The sequence below is a fragment of the Myotis nattereri genome (genome assembly GCF_964212035.1).
Source record: "Myotis nattereri genome assembly, chromosome: 5".
Taxonomy (NCBI): domain Eukaryota; kingdom Metazoa; phylum Chordata; class Mammalia; order Chiroptera; family Vespertilionidae; genus Myotis; species Myotis nattereri.
In genome coordinates this window covers 56,462,521-56,485,286 of record NC_138080.1, presented here as the reverse complement: position 1 = coordinate 56,485,286, position 22,766 = coordinate 56,462,521, and the positions used below count along the sequence as shown (strand labels likewise).

Sequence of the window (22,766 nt, the reverse complement as noted above, 5' to 3'; positions counted from 1 at the left end):
GACGGCGCGGGAGAGCTGGTCCCGACGCCTCCTCAGGTGTTCGAAATTCCCCTGCGCAAAGCGACCCCCGGTGCCCCAGGTGCCGGGAGTCCCGGCCAAGAGTCCCGACTTTCCCGAGGGGCCCGCCGTCACTCGCGCTCTCCCAGCCCGGCAGCAGTTGTGCGTCGATCGCACTCGGGCGGAGCACAGGCGGCAGGCAGGAGCGAGGAGAGTCCCGGAGCTGGCGCCCGGGCACGCGAGGAGGCGGCAGCTCAGCCTGCGCTGCCAAATTATTCATTATTAAAGGAATGGACGTGCCTGTTTTACTAAGTTTTTACCTCCTTTACGGAGAGCCCATTTTACCCTGGATCTCAGCTTCTGGCAAAATCTAGGTTAGAACCGTGCAGGGACAGCCGCTGCGATCGCTTGCTTGCCCGCGCCCAGCAACCCTGCCCAGAGGCGGCCCAACGGGCACCTAGTCTGCCCGCAGCCCACCTCTGCGTGGACCCAGCCTTCACCAGGGTCGCCCCTGAGCTCCCCAGTTCCCTTCCCATTGCTGTCAGTGCAGTGACTCGCTGCACTCACCTTTTCTAGGACATGGTGGGGAGGCTGGGGCGCGGGTGGGGGGGGCAGCGAGACTCCCGCCGCCGCCGCCGCTGCTGCCGCCACCAGCAAGTCCAATGTTAGCAGATCGGCAATAAGGATGGAGAGGATGGTAATCCCGGCGGTCGCCCTTCTGACGGTGGGTAGAGCAATAGAGCAGTAGTGTTGTTACCCCGCAGGAGCAGGCGAGACGCGGGTGCCAAATCGCTCAGAGGGGGACGCGGGCTCCCGCGCGCCCCTAGCAGCGGCGGCTGGCCTCAGGCGGGCGCCTCTTTGGGGCTTCTGGTCTCCCGGGCGTTGACGGCGGCCCTGGGAGCCTGGAAATTCCGCGGGGTGATCCTGAGTCGGCTGCCCCGCAGCGCGGCTCTCCGCGCCCCCTCCCCGGGCCTGGGGTGGCCAGTGACAGCTCGGACGTCTGAGTGTGTGTGTGTGTGGGGGGGGGGGGGGGGGGAGGCCGCGAGGGGAGCTCTCGGCGCCGCGGCCCCCTCCGCGGGTCAAGCCCTCACCAGCGGGAGAAGGTAGCAAAGCGTACAGACACCGACTGGTGGGAAACGGGCTAGGGGTGCCAGGGGCCGCCCTCCCACCCCGGCTTCAGGTAGGGGGGAGGCCTAGAGAAAACGGAACCCCAGTGCACGAGCACCCCACCCCTCACTCAGCCCCCCCCCCCCCCCCGTCCCAAGTCCGGCCCTGACCTCAAGCCCCAGCCTCAGGTGCAGTTCCCACCTGCGGGGGACCGCGCGGACTCAGGACTACGCGTTGGGGGCGGGAGGGAAAAGTTTCTTTTCCTGCTCCCTCGCTGCCCACCCGGGGTGGCAGCATCTCTCCTCCTCCTCTGGGGTTCTCTGCGCCTCTGCCCCACCCCCACCATGGGGGGGGCGCCGAGGACCCACTGCGTTTTTGCGCGCGGGGGCGCTTTGGGGGAGGGGTGAATAGCAACGGCCGCCACTGGTCCCCTAGCTCTGACAGCCGCCGAAACGCGGACGGCCGCGGGTCCCGGGAGCTAACCGAGGCAGGAGCCGCGCCAGGACCCCTTCCCCCTCGGCTCCCGGAGCGCCGCGCGCCCCCGCGCCGCCCCGCGCGCCCTCGCGCCTGCCGGGGCAAACACCTACGCAGACGCGAAAGTGAAAGGGGGGCGACCGAGCTGGGAGGGCGGCGGGTGGCGCGCGCCGGCGGGAGCGCGCGGTGGGGTGGGGGTGGGGGGGTGCAGAGGATGGAGCGATCCAGGGATTCTCCTGCTCCCACTGCCCTGCGGAGCTGCCTCCTTGCTCCGAAGCTTCCTTGCAACCCCAGGTCACCTACACCCCGCTACACGGATCACCCCATCTGGGGATGTATGTGTTTGTGCGCGATATGGGTCAGCCCAGACTGTTCCACCGCACTGGTACACTTACCCTTGGTGGAAGATTGGGATGGGGATAGGGGGTGCCTTATGCATGTCACTACTACTTACAGCCTCCTCTGCTTGCTGTCCTTTATGACTAAGGTAAACCCAGAGAAATGACCACATACACCCCTGCTCAGGTTTAATATTTCCTTTTCCACAGGCTGTATTGGAACCCCGCACCCCACCCTGCCTAATTCTGGGTTCTTTCACGTTTTCTTTCTAAATAGCTGTGAAAATTGCTAATCCCTTCCCACACTAAGCCCTGTTAAATACCCAACTGCCCTGTTGAAACAATCACTACCTTTCTTTGACCACATTCCCACTGTCTGAATATCGACCTCCCATTTCATCCATCACCCACCCAGTCAGTGTTGGCAGTACTTAATTCTTAGATGGCTCAAAGTGGCATTTTGGCCTCTAGCAAAATGACCTTTTGCCTCAGTTTCCATATTTGTAGGGAATGTAGAATCCTTAAAACATTTTTAGGTGAACTCAAAAAAATAATAATAATGTATTTTAAAATTAGCATATTAACATATATTCAATGAAGTTTTAAAAGAACCACTATTTAAAAGTTTACTGTCTACAAAAACTGATTTTTGAAATGCATCAAATATTAGATGGATTGAGATTGATGGGTTGATAAAGTAGACAGAGGGATAATAGATATGTGATAAAGTATACATATAGTATAATATTAATGGTAGATTCTAAGTGGTGGGTATACAGGTATACACTGTAAAATTCCTTCAATTTTTTTGTAAGTTTGAAATTTTTCATAATGAAATGCTAGAGAAAACCCTTATTTGTGGTAAACAAATAATGTAAATTTTCTGTTTAGAAAATTGATCAATTAGTAATTCTTCCCTCTTTACAAAATGATTTACCATACACATTCTATACCTAGGTAACCCACTGCTACTTTGTCAATAATTCCATTACAGACTGCTTGGTGGGGATCAGACTATTGTGTTATAACTAGAACATTTTAGAATTTGGAAGATTTTTCTTGTGTTGTTTTTTTTTTTTTATGTTCGTGTCCATTCTCATTTTTTTTTAATCTTCCCTGCCTTTAAAAGTTTATTATAAAACAGATTGAATTCTTCAGCATCTATGGATATTCTTTTGAAACTTTTTCCCACCAAAATAGCTTCAGGAGATGGTCCGTATGTCCATCCATATCAGCTTCTACTATCCTTTGGGAGAGATGTCAAGGGGTCTTGCAATTAATAATGGGTAAAACTTTGCTTTTGGATATCTGAGTATCTAAATATTTGCCCAAACATTTCAACAATTAAATTTCCATCTTCTCTTCATTTTCTTTTGCTGGCTGTAAGACAAGAGGTGGCCCTGTGCCACTCTTGAAGGGAGAACAGTTCCAGGATAAGATGTGTGGTTCCCTCATCTGAGGAGAAGGTAACATTGATTTTGCTAAGAATCAAAGATAGGGATGCAGGGGTTTCTGGTTATTTGGATTACTTTCCATTCCAATGCTCATTAATAAAGAATCCAATCAACTTTAAAAAGTGTACACCCAGAAATGTCATTACTTGTTCTTAAGGCTGTCCTTTAAAAAAGTTTGTTCTTTTCATCCTTTTAGATATGTATATATTTTTTTCTTTGCAAAAGAAAGGAAATGTTTGTGTGTGTGTGTGTTTTTTTTAAGAGAAATAAGAATGAAAGGAAAAGCACAGAAAAGGACATTAACTTCATCCGCAAATGGCCAGAGACTACTTACAGCTGCCAAATAGTCTTAAATCTTGAAGTGGCATCAGATATCTCCCTTTTGACAATTGTTCACCCTTAGTTCCAGTCTCCGCACCACTGGACACCTCCTTCCCTCAGCCCATTAGTGTCAAACTCCCTGAGGTTTGCCACATTAAAGTGCAGGACTCAGCATTTGCAATTGACATGTGACATCACATCCTCTATTATATAACTTCAGATACAAAGCCTAATATAATCTAAGTGTGTGTCAGAAAAAAATTCTCCCTTCCTCTTTAAGTTTTAGCAGAGTCAACCATTGGTTCCATGATTCTAATCCCATTTCTTCAAACAGTGTGGGAGGGGGGAGGAGAGGAGACGGGGGTTTGGGTGGGCGGATAAGCACTGAGTTGTTTGAGCCATGAAGTCATAACCCCCCCAAATGAATATATTTTGAAATGTATTAAATACCTCTCCTTTATATCTTTACTATGGACCAGAAAGTAAAGACCATTAAGTATCATATAATTTAATTCAATAATTTTTAAAAGCTAAAAGCTAAGCATTTGGTCATAGTTAACTTCATTAATAAGCCTACCCATGCTGGCTTTTTTTTTTTTTCTTTCTTTCTAAAAAGCAAGGCTTCCCTCCACCCCCACCCCCTGTCTCTTACCAGCTGTTGGGAAGAGTTGAGAAAGACAGAGAGTCAGAGAGAGAAAGGAGGGGGTTGTTAGAGAGAGAAGATGAATCCGGGAAAAATATAAGATAGAACTTCTTTGTTTATTGCAAAACACACATGTTACAGTTTATAAACACTGCAAGCAAATAAGAAATTGTGGACCAGAAGATAAATACAAAACATATCAGGATTTTTGTTAATATCCAAAATAGACCAAACTCAATATTCGAGACAAGTTGGAATATTTTTATTAGCTTTGGTTATTCATTAATTTCTGTATTTGTTTACCTAACTATTTATTCATCTGTCTACCTTAATTTCATTATAGTCATTTTGAATAGAAAATACACAAGCCTACTACATTTCTATGGCCAGATTTTGAGATGACAGAGCACCAAACAGCCTATGCATCACAATTAGCATGCCATATTATTAAAAGCAAATCAGATTTCACTGTGCCTACACCGATGTTCTAAGTTTAGAAATAATGTACAGTGGTTGAAAATGGGGGTGGGAGGACTTAGAGCAGTTTTTTTTTTAATAAAAATAAAGGTATTTCCTATTGCTTTTCTTTTTTCTCTGTTCTTTTTCTTGGTATAGTACTGGAAATTCAGCACGTTTAAATAACTGTGCTAATCTTAAGTACATAACTGCATGATTTGAGCGCTCATTGCGATTATGGATCGAGACTGTTTTCTGATATGATGTGCAATAACAACCACAGAAAAGTGAAACAATCCAGTGGGTCAGGTGTGGGAAACAAGAGTCTCTGCTGAACTTCGTGAGAAACTCATTTAGAATTTCTCATTAGGACTTCACAGGAGCTTTTCAGTAGTTGGCACTGTATTTTTAGCAGCATTTTAACAGCTGTCAGTAACAACCAAGACAACATTTTGATCAACACTATTTTTTCTTATTCTAACAGAGATGATTGCAAAGAAATAAAATGCTTTAGGATTTAAATGTTGAGCTATGAAAGCAAAAAAAAAAAGGTATTTTCTTATGATATAAAATGTTAACACATCAAGGACAGACAATAAGGTATTTATATCAAATGAGGCCAAATGAATTTTTAAATTTTAGTTTTCTGATGCCTATGTCACATAATAAAGATTATTTTATTCTTAAAAGGTGTGTTCAATGTCAGAAATAGAAATGTCAGAATAAGAGAATGTGCAGGGTATCTTGTCATATAATTTGCAAGTAGGTCAAGAATAGCCATGTGGGCATCTGAAATGAATAAAATCTTTTCCTTAACATTAGCGTTTATAAAGGGAGGTTATCACATGTCAGATATATGACACTGGAAATGGCAGACAGAAAAATGTAAGAAGCTTCATGACAGATGTCATCTTTATTCCTAAAGATAGTGGTAAATTTGCTATGGATAATGCATTACAAAGCAAACTAAAACTAAATCTCTGCAAGTGTCAAATTTCTCTCTCACCTGTAGTCTCCCCAAATTGAATGATTTGGGTTTCAAGAGAAGTAGAGTGATGGTATAATATTAAAGAAGCTACTGAATCATCTTATCCGGAGGTCATCTGCTCATTTCAAGGTCCTAATCCAATTTTTGAGTTTGTCCCAACAAAGGCAGCTGAGTATTTCCCACTTCATCGAGCTGGCACAGTGGGGAATTAATGCATTCTTATATCAAATGATATTTTTATTATATTGCATTTGTCTCTTCTAATCCTTTTGGGGGCACCAATTATTAGCTCTTTCAATATGAAGCATTTTCAATCGCCTGGTAGGACTTTTTTCATCAGACATGAAATTTTAGAAAAAAATTGAAGTTAGATCTCCTTTCCTCGTTCCCAGCACAAATCCTTGCTAGATGCAAATCTTTTGGTGTTGGCAGTTTTCACAGAGCATTATACGGTTTTCTTAGTGCATAAAATTTTGACATTAAATATCCACATATAAAAATGAAACATGTAAAAAACACCTCCTATGTGGAAAGTATATCCACATCAGTTATTAATATTTAAACCACAATCTATTTTGAAGTGCTTAGTGCTAATTATAGCTAGACTTTAATATTTTATCAAAACAAGTAGACATGTTTCCATTTAAATTAGTTCATTACTTTAAAAAAATGTTTTTTAATGGTCTTGGCCATGAATGTGGTGTAGCCATGTCCTCTAAGTGGAGGCTGAGTAGAGTTAGCCTGCTGCTGGATGATGACAGTAGAGATTGCTTGCTTGTATAAAGGACCAAATAATACCTCAAGTCTTGGGATTTTCCTTATACATTCATAAATGTAACTTACACTTTGCTGTTTTAATTTCATACAAAAGCACTTTTTAAAAAAATTAATGATCTTTTAAAGCTAGAAGAAACATATTGGATATAAAACAATCTCAAAAAATGTTAAAATATAACAAGAATTTTATTCATGTGAGATAAAGCAACAGATTTTGAAATGCAAGTAATACTATTTCATAGAAAGCCAATAAAGCTCAGCTCTTAACCTATGCCTAATACAGAGAGAGCTAGTATGTGGCCATTGGTGTGTCAGCACAGGGGGAATGTGCAGAGCACATTTTCCTTAAGGGCAGGACTGACAGCCCTGTTCCTTCTGATTGGCTGATACCCATGCCTGATTGGCCAATGCTGCCAAACAGGTCATTAAACTTTATCAGCATTATTTCTGCTTTCAGGGACTATTCAAAATTTGCTTGAGACGTGTTCAGACCACAAAGAGCCAAGAAAGAAGGATTCCTACAATAAAAGCAGTAGTTTCTTTTCCTCCAATTTGCAAAAATTCTGCATGTGGGATGGATTAAATGAAGAACGAGACAATACCCAGGTTGATTTGTCAACTTCTATATGAGATAAGTGTAGAGGGTCTGCAGAAGGCATTCATTTTGCCATTTGGGGTTCATATGCTATTTAGAATTTACTGGCCTGCCTGGAATTCTGATGAAGAATTCCAGATTTTCCATACATTCCAGATGCCATATATCTATCTACCCTACTTACAGATTGTAAAATGTTGAGACAGATTACAAAGCAAGTTGTGAACTTGCTACTCTGGAGGAATTTGTAAGTAGGGTTTCCTCTGATCAGGAATAGCAAGGGCAGGGGTCTGTAAGCTGGGCAATGTAGTAAAGTATCTATCAGTTTTGTTTGGCCTTTTAAATAATTATTTTACAAAGAGGAAATGAGATCAGGAAGAAAGGCCCAATATAGCCTCATGAATTAATGGGTGATAAAGTACATTGGAACTGTGACATCTAGCCTTTTACATTTTCTTTTGAATAGTTGCCTCTATGTCCTGAACCAGGTATCATACAAAAGAGGAAATTCAGCACTGTTTGTGGGTCAGAGTGGCAGGAAAACATAAAGGTTAAAAGCAGAGCCGGGAGCCAGGCTTAGCCCGGATTTGGAGCCCGGCTCTGCCTGGGAGTGGCTGTGTGACTGTGGGTAAATTACATAAACTCTGGACCTCAGTTTCACCTTCTACAAAATGAGATCTAACAACTTACCTCACGGGGTTTAACAACCTGAATGATAACTGGTTTATAGTAAATAACAAATATTAGCTATGCTATTTTTATATACTCTTAATTCTAAACCATTTCCTCCTACCCATTTCTCTACCTATTTTCTTCCCTGCTCTCCATGCACTTGGCATCTGACCTTATTGGATCACCTCTCCCTTTTTTGTATTTTTCTTACTGGGCTATTTGATATTCAGAGCTGTCTGCCTTGGCTTCCCTCCACTAATATTCAGGCACAATTTCTTCTTCTATCTCAAGCCTCCCATCACAAAACATGCCACCCTTGTGGCACAGTTCCATCCCCCTACTGTAACCTAGTGCTCATGGCATAAACCTGACCTGGACCTTTACATACTATTTATAAGGTCTTTTTGCTACTTGAAGAAGTAAATTTCCTTAAGTGAAATTTAAGAGAACAATTTTGCCTTTATTTAGTGCATTATTCAGAAGGTCCCCAAGTTAGAAAGCTATGCCAGGCACCATGGCACAATCAGGTTAACCAAATCTGATTTTATTTTTCTCTTTCCCAGGACACAGAAAAGCTACATATCTCAGCCTCCCTTTCATTTAGGCTGAGTTCATATGACTGGGTCAGGATCCCAGTGCAGTGGGGGGTGATGTGTTCCACTGGTCTAATCCCCCTCAGTGATTGTCCAAGCTCTCCATTCCTTTGAAAGCCTAGGGGGCCTGAAGTTTAGGAAGGAGACTGGATCCCAGAGTTACCTCTTGGAGGAAAGCTACCGAGGAAAGTTACCTGAACTACATTGGACTATAATGTCAGAAATAAATCTTAACTGTGTACATCTCATGATATTTGGGTGTATTGCCTCAATTAATTTAGATTATACAGAATATAAGTATTTGGACAGAATATAAATTTCTGTGAATAGTATTATAGTAGAGTTTGAATGTAGAGTTTTACTGATTTCATTACTGAGTTTACTAGTAGGTAGCTGAGCAGAATGTTGTAGAGAAAAGGATAGGAACTGTAAAATGCCATAGAACCAGATTCAAACTTTGTCTCAAGCATTTATAAATTTGACTTTAATATGTTCATTCTCTGGAATCCAAATAATACATTTTCTCATAGTGTTATTGTGTAAGTTAACTAAAACATATTAGGTGACTCTCTTCTATCCCTATACCCTTTCCAAAATTCCAATATTTCCAATCCAGTATTTAATTTCTGTGATTCTTCATTCTAGACTGCTTTTCATAAAGTTGACTTTATAGGAGTGCTGGACTAAAGTCTTGACAATAAAGGGTAGCAATTTGGTCCAGAGAAAATATCCATATCCTTAATTTGTGTCCAAATAAAAGAAAATCATTATAAAATTTTATGTGTTGAAAGTAGTACTTAGTAGAGAACAATTTTGCCTTTATTTAGTGCATTATTCAGAAGGTCCCCAAGTTAGAAAGCTATGCCAGGCACCATGGCACAATTGTGAAAATACTGTATTTAATTAAAAAGGGAATTTCTGAAATGATTACTATACAATTTATATTTCAAAATCTTACATAAAAATTTGACCCATGCAATATTGATGAGTTAATTTTCCTTTTCCCCATCCCATCTTAACAACTAGAAGAACAGTCTCTATTTGAAATTATTGGGGGTGTGCCATTGGCAGAATGAACACCAGTAAAGATAGAAATACTGAGTGGCACCTATTTTTCAGCCTCTCTGTTTGCACACACACAATGCTACTGGGACACTCAATATAAATGTACACTTCAAAGGCACACCTGTGAGAGTTGCCATTGTTACCTGCTATTTAATATTTAAACAAATTGTTAAGAGTTTATGCCATATAAACTGGTGACTTTTAAAATTAAAAAACATGAACTAACACATAACTTATTCAGTTAAAGGGAAAATATGGCAAATTTTTACATTAGGCACACAAGAAAGGAAAATTAAAAATTCAGGAGATATTACATTGTAAGTTTACAGATCTTAGTCCTACAGAGCATAGTAATGTATCTTAAAAATCAGTATTGCAACAAACTAAGCTCTCTATGACACAGCTTTCCTTTTATAAAATTAGTAAACTCTTCTCATCAATTATCAAATAGATGTCCCTGAAAATGGACAGAGAAACTACATGCCCTCTTGGTCTTCATTGCTTTCTGACCTTCACTCACCATTTCTTCTTTTCTTTTCTCTTTCTTCTCACCATCCCAACTTTTAATTTCCCTCCAAATTATATTCCAACACCTTTACTCCCCCCTCCTAATGTGGCATTGCACTTTACATAGAGCTTGGTTCTGAAGTCAATAAACAAGCTGAAAAGTCATATAAAGTCAGAAATTTCCTCAGCAAAAAAAAAAAAATCCCTTAATTCCCACTTAAAGTACAATATGCATGACCATTTGCATGCACATTTGAGGCTGATACATGGTCCAACTCAGCTAGTTTTTTTTCCCTCTAGCCTAGGAACAGATTGCTGTTTTCTCAGTTAAACACCTGATGAAGTAGTTGGCTTGCATTTAGGGGCCATGTTGTAAAAAAAAAAATGTATCTTTAAACACTTGAATCACACTCTGCATGGTGAGATGCTCATACTATGAGAGCGATTCAGGAATCGAGACCAACTGAGGGAACGTGAGATTCACATCTCTCTTCCTGCGCTCCCTGGGGCATATGCTCCGTGGAATGTGGGACAGAATCTCCCACACTGTTTACATTCTCCTCTTTCCCTCTCTCTCCTTCTGGCAGAGTAAGTAGAGCTGAGTATGGACGAGAACTTTATATGTATTAAGGAAAAATCCTACTCAGAACCACAACTTTTTCTACGAAGGGCGGCTCCTGTTAAAGGGAATTCCAGGACCTCTGTTGTTCCCATGTGCTGTAACAGCAATTGGTAGCCCCTTCAATATAACAGAGGGAACTGCCTTACAGGTTATGGACATACAAAAATGTCTACTTCGGTCAAGAAGTATGGAAGCTCAGGAGAGCTGACTTGCTGTAGATCATGGTTTCTCAACTTTTTCTCTATTGGCATTTTGGATCATATAGTTCTTTGTTGTGGTGGGCTCTCCCGTGCACTTAGGATGGTTAGCAGCATCTCCAGCCTCAAGTTACTAGGTGCCTGTGATGACCACACTCCCCTCCGACAAGCTGAGAAAACCAAAAATGTCTCCAGACTTGCCAAATCACCCTTGGGGAGCAAAATCATCCCTGACTGAGGAACACTGCTCTATATGATAGGGTGGAAAGACTTTAAAAATCTTGGGAGGAAATTCTAGATAGATGAAGTGAAAGAGGCAATACGGGATGGTGGCGGGAGGAGCTTTCTAGATAGTGCAAGGCTAGGCACTATGAGGCAAAGTAACCTCTGAAAAATCCTTAGGAATGAGATGGTTGAAGGTTTTTATTTTTTTTTAATTTTTTTATTTCTTTTTTCCCCCCCGCCCTTGACAGTCCCCTAGCCTCCCCTATCCCCCAGTGTCTTACGTCCATTGGTTATGCTTATATGCATGCATACAAGTCCTTTGGTTGATCTCTTACCCCCCTACCTCCTGCCCCCCAACCCTCCCCGGCCTTCCCGCTGCAGTTTGACAATCTGTTTGAGGCAGCTCTGCCTCTGTATCTATTATTGTTCAAAAGTTTATAATGGTCTCTATTATCCATGAATGAGTGAAGGTTTTTAAAAGACAGATATGTCTAAACTCCCATTTGAATCTGTTTTCTGTTATATGAACCCCCTTTCATTTCCCCAAACCTTCAGTAAAGTCTATTGTAAACTCCGACACCATGTGAGAGCAGTTAGCGAATAAGTTCCCTACCTGAGCTGACATGTTGTGCAACAGGGACCGTCCACATGGCAATGTTACTAAATGAGATCTGGGAACCAAAGTAAGCCTTCCAAACATCTTTGGATTTGCACAAAAAGTGGACTATGGGTTTAAAAAACTCTTATCTATATCTTAAGGGGGCAAGGGCCTCTCAAAGGTTTTATAACTTGTGGGTTCCCTGAGCCACACAGAGGCACTACCAACCCTGAAAAGGGTTAGTGTGGGAGGAGAAGATGCTCATCTCTTCTCCCAAGTCTTTCAGGGAATTAGGATTAGAATCTGGGGCCTCTGGGAATGGGAGGTGGTCACTTCTCATTGTGAGGATGATCTTTACTATCCTATATAATAAAGAGCTAATATGCTAATTAGGCTGGACAGTGGAACAACCTTCCGGAACTACCAGGGGCGAGGAGCAGGGCCACAGGGACACGAGGCAGCCAGGGTTGCAAGGGCCGAGGCAGCTGAGGCTGTGAGGGCTGAGGCAGCTGGGGCTGCAAAGGCCTACCCTTGCATGAATTTCATGCATCGGGCCTCTAGTGTCATATAAATCTTTCCCAGGCACTGCTCATTCCCCTGCTCCCTCACCCTCAAAAACCTCATTGTCTCTTTTGCTTCTCCATCTTAGATGCTCCTCTACTACCTTGTCACAATGTCCCATATATCCTCCTATATAATAAAAGGCCAATATGCAAATAGACCAAACGGGGGAACAACCAAACAACTGAATAACCTGTTGCTATGATGTGAGCTGACCACCAGGGGGTGCACGTGGAACATGGCGGGAGCTGGCTGTGGCAGGATGGTGTGGTGGAGCAGGTGAGCAGGGGCACCAGACCAAGGCAGGATGCCAGCCGCTGTCATCGGGGCGAGCCTCTGATTGTTACTGAAAATTCTTTGCTCCCGTGCACTACAGTCCCACTCGGTGCTCACACCGGCTGCCGGCACCAGAGCCACCACTTGCACCCGCTGCTGTCGCACAGTGCCAATCCTGATCACTGAGCGCCATCAGCAGGTGCAAGCGGTGGCTGTCAGCCCCGAGGGCCATGGTGGGAGGGGCTGGGCAGAGGCAGCATGGACGATGGGCCAAGACCCGCCCCTGTGCCCACTGCAGCCTTGCCGCCCACAGTTCCTTTCAAGATGCACAAATTCGTGCCCTGGGCTCCTAGTTTTTCTATAAAAATTTCAGCTTTATCCCTTTGCCACCTTCCCAAGGCTACCTCACTAGCTGGGTACAGATTTGGAAGGCTTTCTCTTCTCTCAGCCCACTCCCCTTTTTGGGTCAGGTTTAAATTATTTCCTCAACACATTCTGCTCTTTATTACTCCCTTGCTAACCTGGTCGAAAGATGCTCCTTCCTATAGAGAATAGAGTCTTTCATTACCATATCTTCAGGTCTTAGTTTAATCTAGTCTATTCTACTTCAATATATAGGTTCAATAATACTAGTTCTTACAGTAAGATAAACTCTGAACTCAACACATTTTATTTATAACTCTTTAGGGGCAGTTATCATTTTCTCTTCACTGTCATAACAATTAGTGTACATAATATATTTACCCCTAGATGAAGAGCTCTTTGAAAGCAGGAACTATATCTTAACATAATAATTGGCTCACAACAGTTAAGTAGTTGATTTAATTTTTTTCTATTTTTTTCCTAAAAGAATTTAAGATGGCTTAGGACACTAAATACTGGCTAATGACTTAAATTAGAATAAAGTGAGAAAAAGAGAGAGAGAGATAATAAAAACTTAAGAATAGTAGATTATTAATAAGTGCTTGCTAAAAAGTAAATCAATTTTCAATAAGAATTGCCAGTGAGTTAGTTCAATTTTAGAACAAACTGTATTTGCTTTCTCACTCACAACTCTGTCCCAGTGGTGATGTCCGTACCTCATCCCCTTCTTTACTCCCTATCTTCCCCATTTCCAAAATCTGGCCATGCTTTATTATGTGGTCCATTAGAAACTTCCATCTTCTTCCACAACCATACCTTCCTGACCACAGAGCTGGTTCTAGGCATGGGCACTGGACTCCAGCCAACCCACATCTTTCTCTGGGATATTTGGAGCTGGAGCAAAAGGTAAGAGCCTTTTCTCCATGGATGGTAAGCTAGAAATCTGCTGAATCACCACAGTCCCTGGGTAGAGAAAGCTGAATTTTCAGGAGAAGAAGCCAATCTATAGAAAGAAGCAGAGGTCAGAAACACAGAGATAATTCTGATGGTATTTGAACCACTGGCTCTTATTTCTGAGAAATCACCCTTAAAGCTTCCCTCATCCTCTGCCTTTCAAAGCATATTTGTTAGAGCTCCTTTTGATTTTTATTGAATTAAGTCCAAACCCTTGAGTTTGACAATATAGCATTTCCAGCACCCAGTCAGCCTTATCTTGCTTCTAAATTCTCAGTGGAGAGCTGCCTTCTCCCAGACACCAGGCTCATTCTTTCCTCTGTGGTTTTCTTAGTTATTTCTTTACCTTGAATGACCTCCTGCCTCCTCTCCCTGCAATACTAATTCTAGCCTTTCTCCAGGGTCCAATTCAAGATCTATCTCCTCTATTAAAACCTTCTTGATTGATCTTTTTCTTCTCTGAACTATTGTAGCCCTTATATCCCCATCTTTTACCATGCTGTCTGAAACATATTTATTTTTCTGCTTTGGTTTGTTCTCTTATGTGCTTTTTGTGTTAGAGAATTTTTTGCTTTGTTTATTACTTACAAACTTAACTATCTTTAAGAAACAGCATCTTCCCATTTGTTTGTTAACACCTTGATTTGTTTGAGTATGGACAGTTTGGGGTGAGGATTGAAGGGGAATTAAATTGGTCTACATTAAAAAGAGGGCATAATATGAGGCTCTTGCAAGCATTTTGGAAAAGGAGAAGTGAGGAGGAGAGAGAGGGGACATGAGAGCAGTGAAGCAGAAGAAGGTTGTGTATAAGCCAATATGATCATCCTCCAGGATCCTCAATTACTCAGGAAATTGAAAAAAAGTCATAGAATCCATGGAGAGTATATATATATCCTGGAAATCGGTGAAGGGATAGAGATTTGGGTATAGATTATCAAGGGGAAAAACAGAAGCAACCCAATATATGCAGGTGCTAGAGAGAGTAACCATGAAAGATATAGCTATAGCTCCTGGGTATTTGCAGAAAGCATGAGAAGAGTTTTCAAATTCAACCAGGTCTGCACCTGGGGATTCAAGCCAGGGGGCAGGAGGTCCCAGCAGACATTTGGGTTACAAGTGATCATTAGTTTAGTATTAATCACATTAGTCTTGCTTTTCCACCTTGAGGATAAGTTTCATGACACAGGGATTATGCTGTCTTCTACTTCAGAGATGCTCATGCTGTGTCAGGTTCAAAGTAACTGTTTTCATCCCCTGTCTTTTCACTTCCAATGCTTCCTCTTTATCAATTCTCTGCTGTACAGTAAAAGTAGGAGAAGGAAGAGGAGGACAGGAGAGAATAGTCTTCTGCTAGTGAACAAACTCTTCCATTATCTGGTCTCAACTGATTTATTGGATCTCACTTCCTCTTACCCAACATGATTCACTTTTCCAGAGTTCCTCTCTGTCTACCCACAGCACATGGAGTCTCATCTCACTGTTTTTTGTTATGTTGTTGTCCTTACCTAAAAAACTCTCCATTCTCCTCTTTACCTACCAAATCCTACTTGTCCTCAAATTCTAGCACAAGACACAGTTCCTCCAGAAACTGTTAGAGCTATCAATCACTCTCCAATTATCTTCTATCATTTGTGCCATGTCACATAACACCAGTTATTGCTCTAGTGATTTTTATGATGGTTAATCTTCTCATAAGCACCTTGAGGACTGAAGGAGTGATGTTATAGATTTGATACACTGGGTGCTCAGTACTTAGCAAGTGTTTAAGAAGTTCCTCCCCCAAATGGATTCACAATAGACAGGACTTTGGTTTCCTATGCTTCCCTCAATGCTAGAACATTGTCTGGAAAACAGTGGGTACATAATATTTGTTTAATAATGAATGAATGAATGAATGAATATTAGTCTACCAACCTTTATGACTCCCAGTAGCAAAGACCAATCTTGTCACTTTTTCTTCCCACCGAATGTTTAAGGCATTTTTCTCAATTTCTTGAATCTAATAACTGTACTTCTGTTGTTAGATTTCCCAGTCTTTTTTATAATTTCAGATGCTGCTACATAGCTCCTATAGTGTGGCATCAGTCATTCTTAAAGCACTTCACTTATTTCAAATCACATTTGTGCTGAATTTAATCTATGTATACTTAAAGAGAAAACTTAAAGAGAAAACATGAGTAGCCTGCTCCTTCACTTTCATGATCCCTTGAGTGTATCATAATATTGAAAAAGTGGAATTTGGACATGTGTATGGTAAAAATGAATCTCTCTAGAGATATGCCATTCTCATAAATGAAAATATTCATATCATAAAGGTATTAATTATCCCCAAATTAATATACAAAATCTGATGCAATTCCAACTAAAATCCCAACAGAGAATTTTATTTGATGAAAGTTAGTTTGAGAATAGGCAAGGTCAAAGGATGAGAATAGCCAAGATGATTATAAAGAGGAATAAAGGAAAGAAACTTGACTTTTCAGATATCAAGATTTATTATAAGGCCATAGTAATTAAATCAAAATGAAAGTGCAGATAAAGACAAACAGACTAATTAACAGAATTAAAACACACAGAGAGAGAGAGCGAGAGAGAGAGCGAGAGAGAGAGAGCGAGAGAGAGAGCGAGAGAGAGAGAGTGAGACAACCAAGCAGAGAGAAATAACATTACAAATTAGTGTTGGGGAAAAAATGGTGCTGGGACAACTGACCACATGAAAAAGAAGTATATCCGTTACATCATATACAAAATAAAATGAATTTCACGTCGATTAACAGCTCAAATGTAAAAAGCAAAAACCATAATATTTTCAAGAAAATACAGAATATTTTAAAGAATTGGGGTAGGAAAAATTTTTCCAAATAACACAGAGAATGCATAAGCAATAAAGGAAGAATTCTGAATAAATTTGACTGCATTAAAATTTGAGGCTTATAAGGCAAGTCACAAACTTGGAGAAAATATTTCTAATCATATATCTGACAAAGAATGGTATCAAGAATATACATTTTTAAAGCTCAATTAAAAAAAGATAAGTTCAATAATAAAAAAAAAAATCCTGGGCAAGGAGATGAATAGGCAATTCACAGAAAAGTAAAATAAAAATGGCCATTTATATTCAACTCTATCAGTATTCAGGGAAACACATCTAATAAAATTGAGAATGTAAAGAGTGTATATGTGCTATTTGTATTTCAAGTGTTTAGATGTGTGTGTGTGTGTGTGTATGTGTATGTGTGTGTGTACATATATTAGGGAGACTTATACTAGTATATGTGAACAGGTAGATACGTACAAAAAAATCTCAGCAAAATTATAAGTGTGAAAAATTAGGAAAAAACCAAGTTCTCATTAATAGGGTAATAGATAAGTAAATTGTGGTATTTTCCAAAATCCACAATTACAGATTTGATACACTGGGTGCTCAGTACTTAGCAAGTGTTTAAGAAGTTAAACTAAACAAAGTTAAACTAAACAAAGTAGAACTACATAAATAAACATGAATAAACCAAAAAAATATAATTTGAAGGCAAGAAAGCAAATTGTACAATTCCTCTTACATAAAGTTTAAACCACATAAAACAAGATTTCATATTATGCAAGGACATATGTTGTATAGTATAACACCCTGGGTTCCCCATAACACAGCTTCTGAGACAGAGATTACCAAGCAGGAGGTTCTTGAGAAAGTGCTTTTGGGAACATCTTGCAGAAAGGAAGTGAAGACAGCAGGACTTGATGGAGGGAGAGTTTGGGCCATGATATAGTCTTAATAAAGGCCTCAGTCAACCCCTCTGAAAGCCTGTGAAACTAGGATTGCCCCTCAGAATTGTCCTGAGTTGGGGTGAGGGCCCTGGCCTGCAATGATGAGTCACTGGATGTGGGAAGGTACATCACCTATGTAGTCATTAGGAACATCCACATGAATATTTGGGTTTTCTTCTCTTAGCCACATGATAGCACTATACTTCCTATGTCCTTTGAGTTAGGCATGGCCATGTAACATGCTTTGACCGATGGAATGTGAGCAGGAGTTGTATAGGTCACTTCTGAGCAGGTTCTTTTAATAGTGTGCAGGTGACTTTCCACTGCCATGGTGACCTGTGACATTCTAGTTCTGTGGAGGCTCTTCTAGCTGCCCGTCTGAATGAAGGCAATGTGGAGCAGTGCACACGGCCATCCTCTGACCAACGTGAGGCATGATCACTGGTTTAAGTCACTAATATATTGGGGGTTTCGTCACTGCAGCATAAGAACCTAGATATCACGACATACCAGCTCTGGGATCCAAATATCACTTTTGCCATCTTTGAGCTCTCTTGTTCTTGCTGTATATATTTACTTAGTAGCCTTTCTTGTCTTGTTTCCTAGATCAGGTTTTCAGTAACTGTGTTTTGCAGAAAAGTAGCCTTATGAGCCGCTCTTCAAAATCACGATTTTTATAGTTAACTAGGTAGGAAACCACATACTTTATCACTCTCTCAAGGATTTATAAATGCTCATTAGCATATTAAGTTTCCAGAGCAGTCTTTCCATAAAGAAATCTGTTTTAACTAATTTCAATATTCCATTTCACAAATGCATTTGACTATGGAACCCTAAAAATAACATCTACTAACATCTGACAGAGGAACACATTTTTGGAAATTATGCCCTAAGCAATCTTTCTCTTTCCATTCCAAATTAAACATATCCAGAGGTTCTACTTGAAAGTGAAGAGAATGGACCTGGGACTTATTTACAATGAATTCAAGAACTAAAAGCCTTTCTATAAGCATAACATTTCAATAGAACTGTAAAAATATAGCAAAACATTCTATTGGTTCAAAACCAATCAACATACACATAGCATATACAGAGCAAGAAACACAAATATGTATTAGATATGTGGTCCTTAGTCACCTAAGGCTAGCAATATGTTTGCAAAGATAATGTATAGACTCATAGAATGCAAACCAACAAATGTTTATAACCACTCTCAGATGAGTGGGTGTAGACAGAACCCTGCGGATGTCAAACATCACTCAATGAGAGAAGGCCACAGCTGGTAGTCTACATTCCATGTAGTGAATCTAAGAAACAAGGATTCACTGAGTCACAGAACCTATACTCTTCAATAATATTCTGGGTCTCTTCTTATTCAAGTGTGATATATAAGAATTTAAACGTTAGGCACAAACAATAAGGGTGGTTAGCATGTCTGTATATTTCTATCGCAGCATCAGAAAATAAAAGGATATTTGCCAGTTTCCCAATCTAGCAAAGTCCAAGAAGAATGCCTGCCTGCTTTCATTGCAGCAAATTATAGCACTGCATGCTGGCTGAGAAAATGGCCCAGTCAGAATGAGGAGACAGGGCAGATGTCTCCCTTGGCCTTTATAATTTTTTTTCTTACACAATTTAGTTGAGCTAAGGAATTACTTCTTTTGAATGAAAACTCCACATTTTAATAAATCAGAGTGGTCAACAACCTGGATTGGATGGAGTACAATGTTATATAATTTCTAACCTCCTCTTCTTCACTTTTATGTGTTCTGAATGAAGAGGAATCTATTATAGTTGACAGGGAAAAAAAAGACAAAAAATTTAAAAGAAACAAAATACTACAAAAGTCTTGCTATTGAGATAGGAATAAAATTCATAGTATAATATATTAAAGACTCAGAATCCAGATATTTTGGGAGTAGATGGCTCAGCAAAAACACAAATTACTTTTAGACCCAATCTATTATTTATTATTTCAATTTATAAAACATGCACCCAATGCATCTTTGAGATGAAGAGTTCAAAGTCATTGTGATTGTTTACTTGGCTTATCTCTGGGATTTAGAAATCTACATATTTTATGTTGACTTGAAGTTGTGTTCTGTAAGAGACTTTTATGCCATAAAAACCAAAAGTAAATTTCAAAGAATAAAATTCACAGAGTCATCACAAATATATTAAGTACTTTTACATCACGTATCAAATAATATCCTGTCAATAAGAGGTTTGAATTGTGAAGAACAGTTACTCAGATTTGGAGTGGAGCATGATTTTTATCACTGTAGTTGATCATTCCTATTGTCTTCAAGCCAGAATATGAATTCTTCCTTAGAAATAAAAGTCTGAACCCCATTATTTGTAAATTGAAGAAATTAACTTCTTTAGTTGGATTACCTTTGCTTACATTACATTACCATTTCTAACACCTTCTTTCTTCCCCACTCCACTTCCCCTCCAACCCCCCAATTTCCAGATTTTTGGTCTGCTGAATAGATCCAGCTTTTTAATTTTAAAAAAAGGAGAAAATGGTTATACTGAGCTCAAGTTCCCCATATCACTTTAGTTTTTGATTAGTAACAATTCTTAGAAAGTTCTAATTTTATTTCGAGACTTTTCTTCCTAAAAAATCTTATAAGGATGAAAAACAATGCTTCCTATATTAAAAGTTAACTCTGCCCCACCAGTGTGGTTCAGTGGTTGAGTATCGACCTATGAACCAGGAGGTCATGGTTCCATTCCCAGTCAGGGCACATGCCCAGGTTGCTGGTTCCATCCTCAATAGGGGGTGTGTCGATTAATGATTCTCTCTTATCATTAATGTTTCTCTCTCTCTCTCCCTCTCTGAAATCAATAAATAAATATTTTTTAAAAAGTAACTTTAAGGATTACATTTGAGACAATATTGCTTTGAAATAAATCCTTTGCTTTTTTCTTAAAATATACTGTATGTAAACAGATAAGGAAAATTAAACTGCTTTTAAATATATATATATATATATATATATATATATATATATATATATATATATTTTATTGATTTTTTACAGAGAGGAAGGGAGAGGGATAGAGAATTAGAAACATCGATGAGAGAGAAACATTGATCAGCTGCCTCCTGCACACCCCCTACTTGGGGATATGCCTGCAATCAAGGTACATGCCCTTGACTGGAATTGAACCTGAGACCCTTGAGTCCACAGGCCGATGCTCTATCCACTGAGACAAACCGGTTAGGGCTAAACTGCTTTTTAAAAGCTGTATTGTAGATACCTGCATACATAAATGTTCAAATCTTAAGTCATAGTTTTGTTTTATAGTTGATTTTCTATTGTTTCTTTCTTGTGTAACATTACATATCTGATGGAGTGCAACTATTTTCAAATACAGTAAAAGTAATTCAAGTTTAGCTATAACATAAATACAATTTATTATACTATCATTATTAAAGGTGAAATAGTTCAGGACATTCATAAATCAGCAGCTAGTTTGCCAACTTCGTATATTAAATTAGATGGCATTTAATTATTAAGACAACTAGGCAATAAGTGAGATGCTAATTAAAGCCCAAGCAAACAGCTACTCTCCATTCCTAATTTATAATTCAGTGTCTATCAAAAAAGTCAAACAAAGGTCATTATATCTCTTCATACCTGAATATCTTGGTAAGAAATCTGGCTTTTGAATTCAACATCATTAGATCTAAATCTGAATATAAAGAATAAGTATATAAGACAACCAAACAAACTAACTAAAAACAACCCAAAAAACTCCATAGAGTGAGATTTCAAAAATGACAAAGATATAAGACAAGCTACTTAGAAAAGTACATTTCATATTTTTGTACAAAAAGTGAAAGGAATATAGCATTTTCAAATAGCAGGTAAATAGACATTTGTGTTATTATATCACCGGTTTGACATTTCTATAGGCAAAAATAGGATGCATAAAGTTATATGATACAGAAATAGATTCTTAAAAATCGAGTTCAAGTTTATCTTTCTCATCATATGAATGTGAATAAAAATAATTCAAAAGCCAATCCTGAATAAACTGCTTATCATAGAGCACTTAATGAAATAGTCATTTCAAACAGCATTTAGGTAGGATATAAACTACAGAGTGAAGAATCAGAGGTCCCATTATTACAAGGATAATAAAGTGTTTTTGAAGCTACTTTAATTCTTTCAACCTCTGGTTGATAAAAATGATTGGACCACCATCTAGGAAGAAGCTGGGTGGTTCTTATGAGGCTGTCTACCTAGACATTTCTAGCACCAAATTCCTATCATATCAAACACTGCTGCTGCTCTCTCTGAACTACCTCCAGGAAATCATAAAACAACCCCACAGGCAATCCTATATAATAAAAGCCTAATATGCAAATTGTCCCCTCAGGCTGTCATTCAACCACTTGCTATGACATGAGCTGACCACCAGGGGGTGGTGCAGAACATGGCGGGCATCGGGCGGCAGTGGAGGTGCTGCTGGCTCTGATGGGCTCCTACGAGAGCAGGACTGTGGTGGGATGGTGGAGCAGGTGAGTGGGTGGCAGCAGGCCAAGGCGGGTACGAGCAGGGGTCAATCGCCCTACCAATCACCCTGTAGAAGGCGACCAGAAGCAGTGGTGGAAGGTGGAGCTACCACCTGACTCCCAGGCGCTGAGGGAGCTGGGCAGGGGGCCAGCCCCGATTGATCGCCCCACAGGTAGGATGGTGGGAGCAGGTGAGGGGGCAGTGCCAGGCCATGGTGGGGTGCCAGGCAGGGCTGCGGGGCTGTGAGGCTGGGGACGCGAGCTGGGGCTGTGAGCCTGGGTGCATGAGTTGGGGTCTGATCCTTGCAGGCCACCCTGAGGGACACCACCTGTGCATGAATTCATGCATCAGGCCTCTAGTGTTTAAATAAATGCCCAGCTGCCCGAAGTCTAAGAAAATGGAATTTAAATGACTGTATACATTTTCTCTAAGATTTTGCCTCTGTATTGTGTTTGTAAAGTAGGAGTAAAGAATATCAGAGTATATAAATTTATATGTATATATATTTATAAATTTCAGAATATCCTATCTAATAAAGAGGGAATATGCTAACTGACTCTCATGCCATTGCAAAGATGGTGGTGCCCACAGCCAATAAGGAGGGAATATGCTAATTGAGTGCCCCACCCTCAAAGATGGTGGCACCCACAGACACAAGATGGAGGTGCCCAGTCCCCTTAGTCCTGCCA

At 40.4% G+C, this 22,766-nt stretch overlaps 1 long non-coding RNA gene across 1 annotated transcript in view; it reads left to right on the top strand.

The window, feature by feature from the left end:
- The first annotated feature begins 595 nt into the window (after nucleotides 1–595).
- Nucleotides 596–22,766, top strand: part of LOC308519038 — a 180,364-nt gene continuing 158,193 nt past the window's right edge. Inside the window, exon 1 of the long non-coding RNA XR_013995977.1 lies at nucleotides 596–721. This is a non-coding gene — a long non-coding RNA (uncharacterized lncRNA). The remainder of the gene's footprint in view (nucleotides 722–22,766) is intronic.